Below are 20,694 nucleotides of genomic sequence, written 5' to 3'. Positions count from 1 at the left end.
TGTGGTTCAGTTTTGGTTCAGGAGAAAATTGTTTTAGCTTGTGAGGAAAAAGCACAGTGTAGATGTGCTTACCTCCCTGCCCGCAGGAACAGATCTTGCTTAATAAGGCTTAGTTAAGAGGTAAATTAAAAAAAGAAAGATTATGTTTTAAAATGTTCGTGTTGTTTCCTTTGCATATGTACAAACTGAACTCCTTTCCTTCTTTTTCCACCCCCTCAGACTTTACCGTAGATGTATTTTAAGGGCTGTTGGTGGTTATTTTTACCGAGGTCATGTTTGAAATAGCGTCTTGATGAAAACATAAACACAAACAGGTTTTCTGTAAGAAAACGTTTGGTTTTATTTTTTCTTTTATTGGTAAATGAAACTGTACCAGTAATGATTTCAGTGCTAATTTCCATCAAAACAGTGCAGAGAATATTTTACTTGGCAGGAATCTCGGGGGAAAAAAAAAAAAAAGACCGCCATCGCTCGGTTGGGATAAAGCTTTACGGACTTGCTGGGACTCCTCTGATGTCATGATACCACCTTGCTCCCTGTGTAACAGCCTCTCTGCCTGAATGTGATATGATGGTAAGCCTTTCCTTGACTTCTGTGGTGTCTGTGGGCTGGCAGCCATGTCCGTGTCCTTTCAACCCAGCATGCGTTTCTTTTGCCCAGTTGAGTTTTGAGTCGATTTACATTTTGGCATCCATGACTTGCTCTGTAAAGGTCATTTTTCTGGCTGTTTTAAACCTTCTGCATGATCATTCTAGCTAACATTTCTCCATTAGCGGGAGAAATAGCAAGTAATCCCTCCCGCTTCTCCTGTAAGCCGGCAGTGGTAGTGTAGATCTTGGAGCAGAGAGGGAGATTTTGAGAAGACATGAGGTTTTGGCATGCTTAATGAATGGACAGCAGGGTCCTGCATAGTGCACCAGGACTGGCTTCACAAATGAATTGCCAGGCAGGACTGCGGTTCTTTCCAGTTGTGGAATTTGCAGATTCTGGACTGGGGTGGGTAAAACCTCCGTTTCTTGAACTTGAAGCTGCCTTCGGTCTAGAAAACTGCAGCTGGCTTCCAAACTAGAAATGCTGTCATCACAAACGAGTTAGTGAAAGATGCACATTGCTAAGGCAATCTCAGAAAATGATTTAAGGTTGTTGTTGATGCTTGTAATGCTGTTACAGCATCAAGAGGCCAGCATAAAATGGGTCACATTGGTTATACGTGGTAGCTATACGTGCTCTGGGCCCCTAGCTGCTAGTTCACCTAAACATCTTCACCCTTCAGTCCTTCCTCCAGATCCAAAACTGTGTCTGCCTCCTAAATATCCCTATATGATATCTAAAACATTTATATTACCCCATAGACAAAAAAAAATAAGTACTCACTTGAAACGACAGCGTCATTTATTCTGGTGCTTTGGCGCTTTTTCAAACTACACAGTTTGAAGTACAAAGAAAACCAGACAAGATACTGGTTTAGGTAAAGCAACAATATCTCATTACCTGCATTTCAGAGGACCTCCCCAAACCACAAACAGGTCTGGTCTACAGGACTGGATTTAGCGTACTTTACTTAGCCGAGCAGAAGCTATATTTTGGGGCAGCTTCAAAATGCTGGGTGGTTTCTAGGGCTGCAGTTCAAATGTTCAGTACAAAAGGCTGTGCACAGAAGCGGGAGGTGTAATGAGCATCTCGCCCAACTTTGTCTTGCAGCAGGCTTTTTATTAACTGAGGAGGCCATGGGGAGCTACAGCCAGAGCCCGCTGCAAGCACTCCGGGAGCAATTCGCATGCCTGGAGGTAGCTGTTGAGCATCGGGTTCCGTCTGGATGCCTCCAGGCTGCTACACCTATGCCAGAGCACTTGAATGACTCTCTAGGAAATGCTGCCTTGACCTCGAAGGGCTCTGGCTTATGCTCTCTTCTTGTAATGAGAAGCAGTGCGTAAAACACAGAAAGATGTAAAATACCTCATTAAGGAGGGTTTTTTCCAGATGTTGGGATTTTTATGCTTCCTTCCCTCCAGATTTCCGTTGCTTCGGTGTATTTTGTGGGGGGCATGCTGCTTTCAGTAGCAAAATGCACATCAGCAGCTGTGCACGCTTGCACACTTCCCACAAATGGCAGGGGGCAAAGCCTGCTCGGTTGCATACCCCCACTTATTTGCACCCCGAGTTTGCAGCAGTTGCAGTCGCGCTCACGGTACACAAAGTTGAGGCAGCTTTTAAAGCTTTCTTCTACCTTTGCAACTTTGCATCGCACAAACAAATTGCCTTTTCAGTTGTGCAGCAGGAAAATGAGCATCGGTCCGTTTAATGACACCTAATTAGGTCTACAGACGCCAAATGACTTCTGTTGCCCTGTTCAGACAGAGATGCGTGGGTAATGAATTACCCATTGTCTCAGACTCACTACTGCTGGCTAGAGCTGGGAGGAGAATGTTCTGCAAGTAATTTACTTGACAAATTTAACCTCTTTCCCTATTCATGGTAGATCTTTGCAAGTATCCCAGGTTTCCTGCACCCATCTATGTATTTCAAATGAGTCAACGAAGCTTTCTTTGTTCGTGCTTCCCTCATCTACGGCTGATTCTATGCACATTTCCAGGCAGATTCACTACTTGATGCGGGAAATACATGCTCTGTTGCTTAGTTCTATTTAGTTAGTTAAGATCTACAGTAAGTGGTTTGTTTCCCCATTGCAGGTCTGTCAATCTTTGTCAAGGCTGAATCTGTGGCATAATTACAATGGGACGAAACACCTCCCCCGTGCAGACAGTTTTACCAACATACCCTTGCATATGCCAAGAAAGCTTATTCAGGGCAGGGAACTGAATTAAATTACATTGATGTAAAGTGCCTGAGACCAGCACAGCAGCCCTGCGAGGGCTTTCACAGGCATTGCTACGCTGCTGGAAATAGCATCGCTCACTGCTGTAGTTACGCTGTTGGGCCTTGCAGAATTAGGATGTTTAGGAAGATACCAAGCTTAGCACATACGTGAGCTCATTGTTTGCCTAATGCATTGCTGATTTGGGACCCTAATCGGGACTGAAGACTGGAATTCAATGAGAGCCTGGGCAGCTGTTTAATAGTCTTTGGAGTTCAGCAGGATTGTGAGTTTTTTTGTTGGTTTTTGAACTTAACAATCAATCGCAATCCCTGGAGAGTATTTTTCAGTGCAAGGTTGTCTTAGCTTAATTTTGGGATAGGTTTAGTGACCATCTTGTATATGTGTATCCAGTAAATCAAGTCTAAACGTTCTCCTTTTGCATCAGCACTGGAGCTGTTTCTCTGCAGCTGTCTGCAAGTGTCTTGCAGTGAATTAAAAGAGCCTGAAAACTTCCTCATCGGGGTTGGTTGTGCAGACTGGATCTCTTCTGTTAAGTCAGGCTGGGGTGGTTCAAGTTGTTCCATCCCTTCCTCTGTTCCCTGGCTGAAGGCAGGCTCAGAAGGCAGCATGCACTGGTTTTCGGTCAGCGCTGTTTCCAGCCATTCCATGCTATGCTCAAGTCAAGGGAATGGAAAGGTGAAAAGAGCATCAGGCCATTAATGATGGGAAGCCTAGAGTCTCTCTGAGATGCTTTCCCAAATCAAACCAATGATATAGTCATGGGTGTCACGTTTTTAGTCAGGGAGGGATTTCAGGAGGGCTGTATACAGGTTTTCAAGTCTGCACGTGGTCATGAGTGGGGACGATTTAATGATACTTTATGCAAAAGGAAGACAAGGGAGGGACAGAAGGGCCGCAAGCAAAGCACGTTGCAAAACTTACAGGTGTGAACTGCTGCAGGAATGGCTGTGGTTTTACCTCTTAGCAGCAGCATTTCATCTACTTAGTTTTATGCAAAGTCCTTAATGAGATTTTTAAATAGGTATAGAGATGAGTTTAGCATGAGAGTGATTACCACGTTGCTTCTTGCCCAGGAACTGATCTCAGCAGTATTGTAAACAGGTATGGTGTGGGAAGGTATTGTGGAGTAGTATCATCTCTTTGATCCTCCATCAGAATCAATGCCTTCTTCTTGAACTGGAATTGCTGTGTTGAATTTTGGAGGCAAAAAGCCTCCCCTTATCTGGGGTAGGTGAGATGCCAGCAGGTGAGACGCGGGGGTGTGCTTTCACCTTCCGGTGCATCAGCCCGCAGGAATCCGGAGCGACTCTGTGAGCAGTTGAAGTATGCTTGTGAGCTTCAGCAGTGGCAGTTTGCATGATAACTGGGTATGGACTTATTCTTTCACAGTTGTTCTGCTAGTGTGTATAGAGCAGCAGCATTCGTTAGCTGAAAAAGAAGGCCGCACTCTTAATAGGAAGTGGCAAGAATTAAGTACTGCTGTTTGAGCTGGTGCCGAGATGCCAGCGTTGCACGTTTGAAGACACAAAATCCATACGAGTACTCGGAGAAACAAGCTTCGAGTCAAACAGTGAGACAAAAATCTGTAGTTTGCTGGGTTGTTTAGCTGAAAGGTGGGTGGTTTTTTTGTAGGATTGTAGAAAGAAAAGAAAAAAAAAAGAATCCTTCCTTGGAGGGATTGTTCTGATATGGCCCTTGCTACTGGACTGTCCCAAAGCCTCCCATTTCCCGTGTATCATTTTCATGGTATGTCAGAGAAATATCATCTTGGTGTTGTTACTGTTCTAAGCAACCAAGGCGGAGAAAAAAGAAGCTTACGGGAGCCTGTGGCTGAGCAGAGAAGACTGGATCTCCCTGTGGAGTCTCTTGTAGCCAGACCATTTTCCCTTATGGCTAAAGAACGTACTGGTCAAAGTGTAAGCCAGCGCCCATTTTGTTGCGCACAACAACTATGGAGACTCCTTTGAACATATTTTTAAGGCAGAATCTAACTTTTTTGTTTTTCCATGGCTTCAGCTGAACTTTTTATCTGAGCCAACATAAATATTAGCTCTACCTAGAAACTCTGACTATGCTTTTATCTGGAAAAAGATGAAAACTGGGGTGAAAGCTGAGCGATGCCATCGGGTGGGTAGGTGCACACGTGCATGTGTATGGGTGCGTGGTTTGTACAGCCGTATGTGTACCTAGACCATGTGAATTGTATGTGGTAGAGAAATTGAAAGATGTTCCTGTGTGTAGCACAATAGAAAATGATTCATTTCTCAGGGGAACTGAATGAGGGAGAAGAGGAAAACAATTACAATAAAAAAGCAAAGCAAGGCCTGAGGTGCTAATAAACTCTAGCCTTTCTAAAACGTGAAGCAGATTTAGTAAGCAACACAGAAAAGAGTGCCTGTGTCACTAAAGCGTGCCAGGCACATCAGGATGGGGAGCCATTTGAATACATTTCAAGACAGAGCATTGAGGAAAAAATACAATGAGCAGCAAACGAAATTAAAAACAACAACAGGATATGTCCTTTAAATGACTCATCCAGCCTCAGCTGATGCTGAAGTACAGTATGTGCAGAGACGGTAGACTTGTACTGAGAGGCATATTTTCCTAAAGCACTTTCTTTTCCTAGCCATTGCCTGAAAGCTACAGTCAGTGCTTGGAACATCTGTGTTTATTTTGCATGACAAACTTGTTCCTCGGCTTTGACAAAATGCGTGCTGGTTTGGGACTTGGGGTTTGCAGTTCTTTCATGGGGCTGTGCTGAAGCACATGCGGCTGGCCATTGCACTGGTATATAATACATATTACATGATTTCATACATATTTAATGACAAGTGTGCTATATTTTTAATCTTTATAGCTTTAATGTGTGCAAGTGGTTTTAATAATTGGTGCTGTAGGATAGTTACTTCCCAGAATTACCCTGCAAAATTGCTGTGTTTTCAGGCTTCAGTTGTGCAGGTTGTAAATCATAAAACTTGGGTAGTAATAAACTTGGCACCCATTCCTTGCTCTTTGGAGATGCCAACCTGTAACAACAATAAAAAGATAGATGCTGGCAAAATTTCCTCCCTGAAGCTTTCATCATCTCGTCTGCACACCCTGTGTGGGGAAACAGGAGACTGGAGGAGCCCGACAGCCAGGCCTGGCGGAGGCTGGCCAGAGGCTCCGGCCTTGCTGCACTGGCATGGGGAGAATCGTCGTGCTCTGTTTGTCTGTGGCAGCTGTGTAGAGAGTAATCCTTGCCGCACGGTTGTGCCCCTTGAGTGATATTGCACCCCTGGCATGTGCCTCTTGTTGGTGAGGATAAGGGGAAAAACAACTTAGAAGAAGCAGGGATGGAGGCTTGGGGGCTCCTTGAATCTCCCAATTCCTCTGGGATGTTCCCCTGCTTCCCTCCCGCTCAGAGCACCAGCGCTTCAGCTGGAATGGCTGATGTTATCCGAACGCCTGCGGTGGTATCTCGGGACCACACAACTCTACTTTGGTCCTCTGGAAATGGCCACTGGGCTTGGATGCTGCTGACTTTGCAGCCGTGGTGTTTCGATTTGGAGTCTGTGCTCTCCAAGGGTAGATCTGGAAATGTGCACATCTCATCTTGTTCTGCTAGCTGGCTTCTTTGAGGTCTGGGCTTGGGATGCTGCACACACAGCACAAGAATATTGCAAGCAAGCCTGGATCCAACAGCTCTTTTTTTAAAAAAAAGAAACAAGTTGAAACTGGGTGAAGGCATTCTGAAGGCTTTCTGTTTCGGCTGCTACTTGTTTTGTTTGGCATTTCCTAATTGTCTTGTTTCTGGGCACATCCCCAGCAGCACAGTGACTCTCACTCTGCCTTGTGTTCCCCCGCCTGCACACGGTAGCGAAGCCGCTGTCGCTCCCCAGTTCCTGCTCACGCTGCTGTGAGATGGGGCTGTGGGGCAGTGATGTCTGGGACAGCTTGGGGGGCTCCCGGCAGAGCTATCACTTGTTAAAGTCGCTAGGATAAAGCTGGAGTGTGGCTTGCAGTCATTATCCTGGTTATTTGGGATAGTTTTAAGTGACAATACTAATCAAGAGTGACCTAATAAAATACAGTCTGTAAAAATTGCCTCCTCGTGGACTGTGGTTTCAGCACCATGTAGAAATCTGCTTGTAGCTCTTTGTCATCACACAATCAATTCAAAGGCAGGAATTAAAAAAAAGAAAAAAGTGACAGCTACTCAGTTTAATGAGGAAAACCTAAAGGTTAACTAAAACACCCCTTTTGCTAGCTGCACCATGCAGTGCCCGTGGTGCATCTGTAACAAAATGCAAATCACTTTTCCCCCAGTAAGAGCCTACGTGTAGGGCTGGTGTTTGCAGGCAGCACAGTGGCAAGTGCTTGCTGGGATTCACATAGGGCTGAGTTCTGAAGGTTACCGACTGCTCTAGCAGTCAGGCCTTATTAAAATGTGTAATAAACTGCAATAAGATACCATCAGGACTAAACTTTGCTGGCTAGCATTCAGATCTGCCCTGCCAGGACTTGATAGGGTCCCTCCTCTAGCTCTCCCTTGAGGAGCTGGCCAGCCTCCTTGGTCTGCTCTTCAGCGATGGGATGACCCCATACCTTCGTGGGGGCACCACAGTGGTGTGAAGGCAGGTGTGCCACTGTGTGGCAGTGCTTGTAACCGATTTAACCAGGACCCTAAATGTGAGCCCTGCACACCCCTGTGCGTCCTTCTGTGCTCAGTGTCGCGGCTCAACCTGTGGTGAGTACCTGCAAGTCCCTCGTGTGCTTCACCACCACAGGTTCAGCCTGGGGGACCCCAGCTCAGTGCAGCAACTCGAGCCCACTGCCATGCTGTCTCTAAAGGCTTCCATGTTGAAAGTTTCCTTGCAGGTGGGTGGTGTTTATATACCACGTCTTTGTGCACAGGAAGTCTTCAGCATCCGGAGTAACACTTTAAGGGCAATAAACAAGCACAGGCTCTCCCTGGAGACAGCAGCACTAAGATGGCCTGAGGTGACAATAGCTGCTTTGATTGTGCATGTTGCCTTCAGCCTCCAGCTCCCAGCGATATTCCGCCATCACTGAATGTCTTCTTACCCTTGGGCAGTATTTAGCTGCCACAGTCCTCTGAGCCCTGTCAATATATGTAAAATATGCTGTTCAGGGTACCTCCAAGAGTTTAGTGGAATAGCTGATTATTAGCCTTCGGTGAAGTTTTGAGTCCTTGGTTTTGGTGGGGTAGAAGACAAGGGCAGGGGAGCATCTCCACCAGCCATACAGGTGTCAACCCTCAGGTGGGGGCAAGTTGAAATGACTCCTAACACAAAAATTTGCTTGGCAAAATGCACCAGTAAGTTTTCTACCAGTTTTCAAGATTTTATTTCTCTTTGTTGTGGAAGGAAAATAAAACTGCTCCCAGTTTGTTTTTCATGACAACGTGATGTTGTATTTCTTCCTGTCTCTTGAAATGAGTGTTTTCAGATCCAGAGGCTGAGGTTTTTAGTTTGTCACTCTCTCCCAATCTTCTCTGCATTCCCGCTTCTACTTTGAGATGATTAGAAATTAGTGGACTGCAAAAGCAATCCCAACAGAATCATTGCTCGGCGCGGGAAGATCCCCAGAAACATTTCATTAAAATTGGATTTCACGTAATCAAAGTTATACCAACTTTTAAAAAATAAATTTATATATTTTTTTTAATTACTAGGACTGAGTTTCTTTTTAATGTGTGGGGTTTTTTTTTGTTTTTTTTTTTTTCTTGGATTGAAAGCTGGTGTCAGCCAGTGATATCTTGAAGCCTTATACTCAAACAATTAGCAATTCATAACTGTAGCAAGACCTAAAGAGATGATAATGAGTAAAATCATGATGATTTAAACTTTTTTTCTTCACTTTGAAATACAGAAAACAGATGAGGTTATTAACAAAAATATGTCTCTCTAATTCCACAGGTAATAGTTTATGCAAATAGTTTTCTGTCTTTACTTTGGTGAGCTTTTAGAAGCTAATGTTTGCATTTCATCATTTTAAATGAGTGCATCTATTGTCAGCCTAAATTCCCATGCTACTGTTGCTTTTTCCTGATAGGATAAACATCAGGTTTAGAAACAAGATGAAAGTGAATCCTGGTGTATGTAGAGAGGAAAGCAGCTGCTCTAAAAAGGAAGCTGAAATGCAGCCTCCTTTTTCCCAGAGAAGTGTATTTTAGCTAGCTGTGGTCACCCCGGCTTTGCTAAAACCTTGGTTCCTCCTCAGAGAAAGAGGAAAAAACTGATAATTTGCTATTAGGAGTTCTCTTAACTTTGAATTGTTGTAAAGCAGCTGAGTTTTCTGGGTAGCTGTGCAATACTTATAGGGTACCTGTCCCCTTCTGGTCTCTGTTAAGCCTGCTGATGAATGCAACTAACAGTAATCTTCATCGTTTGATGAAGTGCTTCAGGAAATGTTGAACTTAGATGCCAGTGTGGCTTGGGCATATGTAGAAGTGCTTGGTAGAATGAATCTTAATTGTTTGAATGCCAGGAACCAGTCATAACATGTCCTCTTATTTATTAGTTGTATTACCACAGTGCCTATAAGAGCAGGCTCTCTGCAAACACACAGCAGTGGATGGGCTCGCTTTTCTGGCCTTCCATTCTGACAACACACAACATAAAGGTGGTGGCAAAAGAGAAGTTACCACTGGAATCATTAAAAGAAAGTTTTCATACTATCTCCAATGCCTCAAAATTTATTTTCATTCTAATCAATACAAAAGTTTGTAGTTTTACAGCTGTATTTCTCATAGAATGGAAAATTCTTTGTCGCAAAATGTTAAAATATTTTACCGTGGCATGGTTCAAACCCGCACATTTCTTTTTCAGGACTCTTAAAGTGCCTCATGCACCAGCTGTCTTGTCTGCGTTGGATGCTGCAGTACAGCTGTATCTCCAGTGACCCAGCATAGCCATGGATCGACTGCCCAAGGGTACGGTCATGAGGCAGCACACGAGATGGGGACTCTAAGGTAAGAGATATTTAAATCTTACTTAGCAGGAACCATTGTGTGAGATGAAAAGGCAATTAGTAAAAATTACTTTAACTCTGAATCAAGTACAACAAATGGACGTAAATATTATGATTTCCAATGGCATTCTGTTAAGTCCACATTTCACTGTTACTGCAACATACAATTCTTCTTCTGAGCAGCATTTGATCAAGAGGAAATCAAGGTAAGAGAAAGGGAAGTTTCTTGAAATAAAGAAGAAAATAAAAAGAGGGCTGTTTCTTTTTTTTTTCTTTTTTTTTTTTTTCTGCCTGTTTATATGGTTTTAATGTTCTATTTCTGTTTGGATACCATGATTTCATGTTTACTTTGTGTCTATCACTGTTTATGCAGCATGGTAATTCATTGTGAATACTTGTCTTTAAGACAATGTATGTTTTGGAATGAAGGTGTCTTAATTTGTTTGATTTTAAGGTATTTGTGGGCAAAAAGTTTCATTCAGGTGCATGGTTGAGTTGCTTAACTTCATGAAGGCCCAGTTTAATCAGCATGCCTCCTCAGGGACATGTGCACACAGCGCAGAGTAGTGTGTATCCATGCCAGTGCAGTGCTCCGTGCCCCGCTGTGCCGTGCACTGCGTTCAGAGAGAACTGCTTGCACTGAATGCTTTCAAGGAGTTTTCCTCACTAATTAGTCATTCTATCTGCAACAAATAAGATTATCACTCATTTCATTGAAATTTAAAATCCTACTGTGGTTGTGCTTGAGAGGAGGGAGCAGGTTCAATAGTCCTTGTTTCCGGTGTTCAAGTGTTCACTTTACCAACAATCTGTTCCGTGTTTGCAAAATAAGTGTATTAATCCCGATAAAAAGCCCCGCTGCTGTGGTTTGCCTCACTCCCCTGGGACCCGTTGGGATGCTTGTTTTAGCCAGTACAAAGTGCTCCTGGAACTGGGAGTGTTTGCTCTTGCGTTCCTGTCACTGCCAAACTTTGGAGAGTAATTGGTTATGGGCATGAATGTACGGATGTGTGGGAGAGGGGGGAGAAAGGGAAAGCGAACCCCCACAAGAAAATATACGGCATCAACCAGCAGAAGCGTGGAAGGGAAAACCATAGCAGGTCCAACAGCGGTGAGTCCTTCAATGTTTTTAGCCTTGCATATGCTACGTAAAACATGGGTATTATTTCTTGTTTACTTGTACAAAAATCATACAGCATATTTATAAAGGTATAAGTATATGAGGTGCCAGTCCCTCATAAAGAGGGTTTATACCAACTCACGACCAAAATCAGGTGTGAGGTGAATCTCACGTGAAACGCCAGGAGACCAGGAAGCATCCTTAGAAAAAACATTCCTCCTCTGACAGAATGAAAATTAGTTAATTGCTTCCAGTCAACAAAAAATTAACAAAGCATTATTTTAACAGAAAGGAAGTCAGAAGCGATGCAGCCACCTCTGCCACATAGTTCTTTTTCTAATCGCCACTGCTTTATCAAGAAATGTAAAGTTGTATTTTTTTTATTGATATTTAAGAATAAATTCTTATAACATCACATCTATAAAAGGTTCATCACAGACCCAAATACGTCTCTAACCTTTTAAGCTTCTACAGTAAAAACTGTCGTCTTTATTTATACAAGTTTGGGAAAGATACAAATGTAATCATAACCCCCAAGGCAAAATTTTATGGCAGTTTTCAGAACTCCTCTCTATAAAAACTACTCAAACCTACAGACATAAAAGTTTCCAATAAAATTTGTTTTAGATCCTAGTCATAAACCCCGCATCTCTTTCCCTCTCCCTGGCTCTGGTGCTACAGGTGTCCAAGTGCTGGAGCTGTTCACCAGCAGCCAGGCAGGGCCAGAGCCCGGTGGCTCATGTCACTGCTTTGCTGAGTCTTCGACAAATCCTCACGGTCTATTAGGGATTAGTCTTTCGTGGTACGAATAAGATGAGGAACCCTGCAGGTACTGAGAACTTGCCCTTGATGAGGCGAGAAATACTCTGCTTTATTCCCAAAAGAGTAGGAATGCTCTTGAATCTGCTGTATGTACTCTAGGATGTCTGTGTACAGGACATCTCTCATGCATTTTTCTCGTGCTTCAAGTCTTCTCTTCAGCAAGGGGCAGAGGAGCCTTTCAGGAGAGACATTTCTTTCTTTTCCTCGTAGGAAGTTATCAATATCAGGACCCTGCTTTCTTTCACAAATACATTTAGCCTGGGCTTCAAATCAGATGTCCCGGGCTGTGTGTGTTTGCTAGCATCAGGTCAGAGAATAGGTAGATTTTGCATCCCAGAGCTTTAAACTGAAGGCATTTCCATAAACGCTTCACTAATGTGGTGATGACTTGTGGCTGCTTGTGAGTGCATGGGTGGTAGTGTAAAATGGTTCTCTGTGAAGTCATGGCTGGAGCAAGCAGCTGACTTTCCCAAAGTCCAGTCTCACCTTTCTGACTTGCCTGACAGTGTCAGGTTGGTGATAAAAAAATAAATCTTTGGATATGAAAAGAATCCCATTCTTTAAAATTGCAATGGAATAGTTGTGTTTTTATTTTTTTTTTGGGGGGGGGGGGGAGGACAATATTTTAGACATTCAGTGCTCTAGAACGTGCAGTTTGTCTCTTTGCTGCTTAAAACATTTGTGATTTGAACACCTAAAAGACTGGTGGCAGTTCTGGTTTTACTTCAGAGCAATATGAAGTGCTGTTTTAAACTAATTAAAGAATCCTTTCTGTATGAGTTTCTTAGGTACAGGCTATCTACAAAGCTGATGGTGGGTAGAAAATCCTTTCCTTGCATTTCAGTTGGGAAAATAAATATATGAATGTATAAAGTGGAGTTGAGCTGGGTTGGAGGGAGGCAGGCTGGCTGTGTTCTTGAAATGAAGTGCAGGAATAAATCTCTGCAGATTGGGGCTTTAGCGGATTCCTGGCAACTAAAGGCTCACGCTTTATCAGCCTAGATTAATTTGCTTTTACCATTCAGGGTGGATTTAACCCTGATAACTCACTCTGGATGGTATCTAATGAAAGACCCGAGCCTTTTCTTTCTGACTGCAATTAGAGGAAAAGTATACATGGAAACGAATCCGACAGAAATGAAAAGAGAAGCAATTCATTTATATATTTTTGTGAAATTAATTGTAGAAATTTTCCTTTGAGGCACACACCTTAAAGCATTCCTGAAAGATGCTTACAAGCAAGAATAACTTAGTTTTAAACCATGCTGATATGGAAGTATTTTCCTAACATCAAAGTAATAGAACATCGTTTCCTAAAGCCGATTTCCCCAGCGACTGCAGCAGGCTGGAAGTCACCTGAGATGCCTGCGCAGGATGTGGCCTTGCTTCTCACTGACAGGCACATGCCATGCTGCTCCATGGCTGAGAAGGTCAAGCATGGGCTCTTGGTCCAGCTTGTAGTCTTTGTGGAAGTGAAGGGAGGGAATGCTAGTGTTTCCTGGTCCACTTAGCATGGTGAGTCCACAGCTCACATCTGCCGAAAAGCCTTGCTGTGCTCTAGTGCTTTATGAGGGCCCTTTACTCCTAATTTAGTACTCCCTTCTGCTGAAAGCCCCTTGCAGGAACTCAGAAGCGGGCCCAGGGCACTTGCTTCCTTGACCAGGGAGATTTGGTAGGCCAGTAGGTGCCAAATATGTGTATAATAAAAGATATGATTCATGAGGTGGGGTATTTTTTCCTGTTTATCTTAAAATAGACTTTAATTACAATTCTGCTTTCCCATTTGAGTCTTACGTAGGAAATTGGCTCTCGGAGTATTAACAAGCCAGCTGTTAGCACTTCTTTAATATTTCCCTGTCTTCTGCTCCATTAGAGAGGGCTGCATACTTACTATCTGCTAGATTTGTTAATTATTAGTTAACTCTGCTTTATGGGTATTGTCTAATGAGGGAAACTTCTCCCAAGTGCTCATCATTATTTATGATTCGTAGGGCTGCTGTGTCTTTCCCACGTCCCAATTAAAAGCTGCCTTTAAGAGTGAAGTTGGGGTGTTTTTATCAGGAAGATTTAGGAAAACCAGTTTCTCCAAAGAGGCTGAGTGGAATGGGGTGCCCAGATGCCAGGGAAAGATGGTCGCTGTTGGGATAGCCTGACGTGTTGGGCCTTTTGGAGCCACGCTGGTATGTTTCTGTGGCCATATGAAGGCTGGCAGGTTTAGAGAGGCAGCAAAAGATGGTCTGAAATTCTCTTGTGCTAGAGGGACTGGCGTTCACAGCTCGTGTTTGAATGGCTGCTCAATCAGTCAGGTCCTCGATTTCAAGAGGGCGCTTCTACTTGGATGCAAGACTGACAAAATGATAAATTTGCTGGCTACATACGCAAAACTGCATACTAGCCAACAGATCTTACTTGCCTTCCTTCTTTGTGACAACACTGAGGGAGTCACTGAAGTACAGGAACATCCCCAGAGTCCTGAACGGCCTTCAACAGACATGTCCTAATGAAGCCAAGTTAAAAATCTGCAATAAATTAATGAGACTGTTCCTTTTAGTGGCAATCATCCATACACTCCCTCTTATGGCACCTTTTAATTATTGTTACTAATGATAGAGTTTTTGGGTCAGTGCTTTCAGAAAGAAGGAAACCAAAAAACTTCTTTCCTCTAGAAATGAGCGTTCCTCAGCTGCTGGAGTACACAGGCTCCAAAGGTGAAAGGAAATGAAAAAAGGGTGTATTTGGTAGTAGTTTGGGGAATGTGATGCGGCTGATGACTTTCTGCACTGTGTTGATAAATGAAGCAGTTGGTTCTCTGTGCCTTTGTATCCTTTACCTTTCACCAGCTCTAAATGCTCTTCATTTTCTTCCAGTTTTGGCACAGGATCAGAGGGTGGCTCTCAGCCTCTGATCTAAATAAAATAATAATGATTTTAGGCGGTACTGTTTGCATTATTCATTGCTCCTGGCAAAACAAATGTTGATCTTATAACACTGCTATTAATATTTTGATGGAGTAATGAAGCCACCTGGATTTAGAGCACAGACAGGCTTCTTGATGAGGTGATCTGTTAGCTTACAGGCCCATAAGAGGAAAATCCAGAAATGGCAAGCAAATTCAACACAGCGTTCCCAGGGCTCCAGGTTGGAAGTGCAGTATGATTGTTACCATCCTCTGCTTTCTGTTTAGCTGCTTCTCACAACAGAGAGCTGCTAATTCTCAACCCCAGATGCTCCTTGGCAGAAACAGGGCTTAATTGTTTTGGTATTCTCCTGTGAAAAAAAAGCATATTGCTGGCAGATTTTGAGGTAGGTGATTCCCTTAAGCATTAATCCTTTCAAGATTAGAAAAGAGAAGGAAGACATTTTCCACAGCGTCTTCCGTGTTTGCACCGAGTGGCTCTTTCTGCATGAGATTTTGCAAGCTATTGATTGCCTGAACTATCCGTATCTCTGGCTTACATGGTGCTGTCAGGCACCTATTGTGAAGGCTTGACAGCATCATCAATATTGGTATTAACGCTACTTTTCCAGCTTATGAGGGTAGGACATCTGTGATTGATACAGAGGCATGTGAAAAATTGTGCAAGGTCACTGCAATTTTTTTTCCCTGGGCTTTCACAAAAGCCTTGTTTGCTTCCCCGACTCCTCAACACAGAGAAATGAATTTGTCGGCACTGCTACGAAGTCAGGTGGGAAGATGAGTAAGCAACACCCAAGGCTGGCTCTGCCTGCCCTGCTGACTGATAAGTCTCTGTCCCAACAGTGTGTTCGGGCAGCCCTGCAACGGACTGATGGCTCCGAGGCCTGAAGCAGTTGCCTGAGCTTTTGCCCTCCAGTATCCGCAGGTCCCTGGCACAGCCTCAGAGGGAGAAGTGAAGGGAGAATGGAGCTGACTGCTTGGGCTAATGTGTGTATGGGTGGATGCAAGACCTGCAATGCAGTGGATGGTGCCATCTCCAGACAGGCACAGGCCACCTGTTAAAGGCACATCTCAACGGATGGACACATGGTGTCTGCACATTACGTGAAGCCAAATAATACAAATTGTAGCATGCATACAAGGTACTGCAAAAATCAGATTGTGTCTTGACTGCGCTTTCTGATTTCCAGTTGCCTTTTCCTTTGCTGCTGCTTCTTCCAGCTGCTTCCCCCAGATGTCTCGGAATTGGTACCTGGAATGCTCTTGATGCTGGATGAGCATGTGCAGCCCATAGAGACATTCATACAGCTCTGAAAGCTTTGTTAGAGCCTGGGGAAATCTCCTTCAGACTTACTGCACCACCAGTGCTGCTCTTGCCGCTCTCCACGCCGCGGGCTGGATGGGGGCCCCACAGACAGTCCAGCCCCCGCAGGAAGCAGCGCATGATTGCATTGCAGCAGGAACGGGGTTAGCAACCATATTGCGACTCCCAAAGTCTCTATGGCTTTCTCATTGCTCCAGCAGGGAAATAATCTGCACCAGACTTGTTTTCTGGCACAGACTGCTTTCCCTCTGTGCCAGCTCCAATGTGTAGGCTGGCACATTGCAGAAGTGAGGGGGTGGGGGGAACGAGTGGAAGCAGAGTCCTGGCTCCGTTGCCTCCCTGCGCTGACCGGCCCCAGCCCCTGGCTGCCCATGGCTGGATGGCAACCTTTGGTTTTGGTGAAGCGAATCAGCTCTTAGCAGCAGCACAAGTCTTCAGGAAGGAGCGGAGACTTTGAGAAAATACATTTACAGCTCACCTCCCGGATCTGGAGAGATGCTGCAGGCCTGAAACTCAAGGCAGAGCTTCTCTTGTCCCCCTGCGTACAGGCACACACCGTCTCTGCCCGCTTGTTGTGCCCCTTGGGAGCAGTCCTTCCAGTGCACACAGCATCTCGGTTGTTACTGGAAAAAGCATGTGTGAAATAAGGAAGTGATGGCTGAGCTTGGAAGGCTACCTAGCCCCAGAAGCAGCTTGTTCTTTCTGTTCTTTCCACTTCACCTGTACTTTTTTTATTTCATCAAAGCACTGTGATGCTATGGCTCATAGGTCAGCACCTCAACAAAAGATCAAGCAAAAGGCACGCCATTTTCATTTCCGTTATTCCAGTTCTTTATGTTCTTCTCTTCCTGGTGTTGTTTATTGAGGACAGAATCCACCATTTTCAGGTTTAAAGCCAGGATGTGCTTTCTGCTTAAAATGGTGCCTAAATTAGAAGTGGGAAGCTGCTTCCACTGAACCACTTGTGAAATTCCATCCTAAAAGCAGCTCCATTTGGGAAGAGGCGCTTTTTATGTAGGTTAGGTTTGAGCTGATTTCTTTGCAAGCCTGGGCATCCATATAGTGAGTGGAGAAGTAGCAGAAATGTATGCAAATTCCAGAGCAATCGCTGCAATGCTAAGCCTTGGAACTTGACATGTAACTTAATTTCTGCGTTCATTTTGCTTTAAAATAAAGGTTGGCTTCGTGCTGTTCCATATGTGAAACAAGAACTTGCCTTGAGCTGCTTTTTTAGTAGCTCTTTAAAATGAAAATTCTTGCAGAGGCGAAGCTGGAAGGAAAGATATGCATGTAGTAATGAGACTAGTATACGTGTCCTGTAGCAGGACATTGAGTTTGTTGAAAATGACCTTTCAAAAAACATTTTCATTGTTGGTTTTTTCTTATGCCCCTGTCCTTTCAAAATATGCTCCAATTCACATGTGGTGCACAATGTTCAATAGCTGACAGGACAGCATTAACAAGAGAAGTCCCCGCTGGGGTTAATGTCACATTGCCACCACCAGAACTAAGATATCTAACCGCAAGAGAGATTGTAGGATTGTGCGTTATCTTTCTTATTAACAATGGGACCTTCTACCTGGAGATTAAAGAACAAAAGCCTGGGAAGACAGTTAATTATAGCTTAAGCTTCACACGCAGAGTTAATGAATTTTAACGTGCCTCAATTAATAACTAATTGGGTTTTGTGCCTCGGCTGTGAATGGGAAGTGTAGGGGTGTCCAGGAAAAAAAGGGTCTAAAGATGAGCTATTTTAATTGAAATACTGTAGGGTCATTCTACAGTGGTACGGGTAGCCTGGTGGTGTTTTTTGTTTTTAATGGAAAAGGGAAATGAAATGGGAGGACATTTCCAGCGGGAAACCAAGGGCAGTGTTAGGGTGCCAACCAGAAGTGGCATTGTTTTGTCACCATTAGTATTTGTGATGTAAGAGCACCGCTCAGTTCTGGCCTGCCAGCAGTCACATTGCGGTCAGCCCCTACCACGTTTGTCAGCATCCGTGCGCATCGGTGGGAAACTGGTGGCAAGGGTAAGACCTGGGGCACTTGTCTGAGCGTGCTGTCGGAGGTGCTGGGGAGAGAAAGCTCTGCCTGGATGGCTGCGATGGGTTCAGTGAGGGCTGACCCCCCCGGCTCGCATCCGGATGCAGGGCTGCGTTCGTGCGCCTCTGGCAGAATCCCAGGGCGAGGGCAGCGACAGTGGCCGATCGTGAGCTTCCTTGCGCTGACGCCTCACTGAGGTCCAGAGGGTTTAAGCAGGTGCCAGGAAACCTTCTGATGAATCTGGCCCAATGGGAGTGTTACTTAAAAACTAATGGGAGGTGATGGCCCAGCAGTATGCTGGAGAATGTGTTAAAGCTTTAACTTTTCATTTAGGGTTTTTGACAAGACACTGCAGATTATAAATAATGGATGAATTCCCAAAGTATGTCTGCACTTCCTGGCTAACTTCCCACATGGGTGAACTGTGAGTTTTCTCCTTAATTATCTGTAGGAGAACCTTTGCATATTGCTCTTTAAGCATATAATTATCCTTGATCATTTGGGATGAATTATATGTCCTTAGTAGTGTATGGATTTGGTCCTAATGTAGGACATACAGTCAAGCTGATAAAAAAGCTGTGAAGGACGTAGAACAGTCTGAAGTGCTGGGCAGAGCCTCTGCTGCCTTCTTGCAAGATGGGGGATTGTTTTGAAGGATTTCAAAGCCACTGTGGACCAGACCCGGCAAGCATACATTGATGTGAGCAGCTCCAAAGAAACAAGTCATTATTGTAGGTTGTTTTTTTTCCTTTTTTTTTTTTTTACATGATAACGCCCTGAATATATCATAGCTGCTTTTTAAAATCAAGTACAAGCAGGTGGGGAAAGGTCTGGGGAGGCTCTGATGAACTTTGGCTCAGACATGTACCTTATTGATGTTAGGCATCTGATACGAAACACTGGACAAGTGGCAGTACACGAATAAAACAGTGATCCTTAGAAATGCAGGGGCTGAGTCACTACCTTTTAATCAAGCTCTTAATGTTCAGGCGCTTCAATAACGTGAAAGACAGCGGTGTGCAGCCTTGACCTTACTCCTGTTCAAGCCTTGTTGTTCAGCCGAGCAGGATGAAGCCCTGCAGTAAGCACTGGCGCTGCTCTACGTCCAGGTCGCACCAAAGTGCAGGCTCGCACCAAAACGCTCTCTCTGAGTTTCAGGTGTCGGAGAATTCAGCTAGAAAGAAATGACGCGTAGCATAATTTTTTTTATACTCTAGGATGGATTGTGCCTGGTAGTGCTATTGGTCTAATGAGATATTTTATGTCTTTTTCTATTGAAAGAGGATTATTTTTAAGCCCACAGTTAAGAGAATGTCCGGTATTTTGCTATGATTAGCATGTAATTCAGGCTCTGGTGGGACAGAAAAAATTACCAGAGGTGAAGATAGCAAAGGTTAAATTGTGTTGGTAGTAGTTAAAAAGAGCAATAAATCCTAGAGAGTATGAAAATAGAGGAATACTCTATCTCAAGCAGTAGAAAATTGTGTTCTTTGAATCTGATACTCTAAATGTGAGAAAATATATATGCTGTTCTCCTCCTCCACTACAATTTCGAAAGAATATTTATCAGCAACTTTAGCCATGAGGTGGGAAAATACACAGAAGCCAAAGTGAAGCTTTAGTGAGTTTTGTTTTACTATTATTGGTTCCTGTTCAATTTGAACATCCTCACAAAGAACACTGAGATAATAATAGAAAGGAAAAAAAATCATTAATTTCTTAAATGCAGCATTGTCATGCACTGGTCCTCCAACGACAACTATTTACACAGGGCTTCTCTCATCATGCCCTTCACAACTGCCGTACAATAAATAATAAAAGATTAAAACCCTAAACCTGGAAAACTTAGGAAAAAAATATTAGAAAATTTTATTTCAGATTATAAAAATCCTTGAATGATTTACTTTAAGGGACAATTTCATTGCTGCCATGTGCAAGAACTAATGATCACCCAGGGCATCTGATTGGCGAGAACGTTGCTTGGGAAACATAGTCATAGGTAGGTGATAAAGTAATCCTTTCTCCATGACTGCCTCACTGTCACCAGGATATCTTTTACCATTTGTTACAAGAAAATGATAGTCCACGTACATATTTATATCTGGGTGGCAATAACATTGGCAGTAACATGCAGTGAGTGATCCATGTTGTTTTAAGGAGCCCGGCTTGCTTCCCTGCACCAGCGACCCTTGTCCTGCATTTGATCAGGGTTAAAATAAGAGTCATGACACAGCCAGCTTCCCTCACCTCAATGCTTGCAGTGAAAAATTTTCTTTTTCACAAAGTGTGTTGCTTAAACAGAAAAAAAGGGTGCTCTCTGGCTCCTCTCTGGTGTTAGCTAACAATCCTTTTAATTAGGATGTAGGATCTGTTAGAGCCTTACATTCCCCCTGTGAGAACAATGTGTCTTCTGCAGTTTTTCAGAGGAGGGTTGCTGAAATATATGTCTGGTTGGTTACTGCCATAATGCACAAGTACTTTTGTGATGGCCACAGGGGAAAGGACGCTAGATTCAGGTATCATTCCGCTGAGAGCCACATTACAGTAAGCATGGATTTGATTTGATTAAAAAAAAAAAAACTGTGAAATTAGCACATTTATGTACAGCCTATTGTTAGGCAAAGCTGTCAAATGGAGTAGCAGGTGGTGATGCCA

The 20,694-nt window shown here is 43.7% G+C and overlaps 1 protein-coding gene across 1 annotated transcript in view; it reads left to right on the top strand.

Moving 5' to 3' along the window:
- Positions 1 to 20,694, top strand: part of LOC310899454 (uncharacterized protein) — a gene marked incomplete at its 5' end in the record, with an annotated part of 283,288 nt that overhangs the window by 185,965 nt on the left and 76,629 nt on the right. The window contains one exon of the mRNA XM_083835807.1: positions 9,673 to 9,815. The remainder of the gene's footprint in view (positions 1 to 9,672; positions 9,816 to 20,694) is intronic.

The sequence above is a fragment of the Anser anser genome (genome assembly GCF_964211835.1).
Source record: "Anser anser genome assembly, chromosome: 4".
NCBI lineage: Eukaryota > Metazoa > Chordata > Aves > Anseriformes > Anatidae > Anser > Anser anser.
Note: the sequence above shows the minus strand (reverse complement) of the source record. Positions and strands in the feature narration are given on the sequence as shown.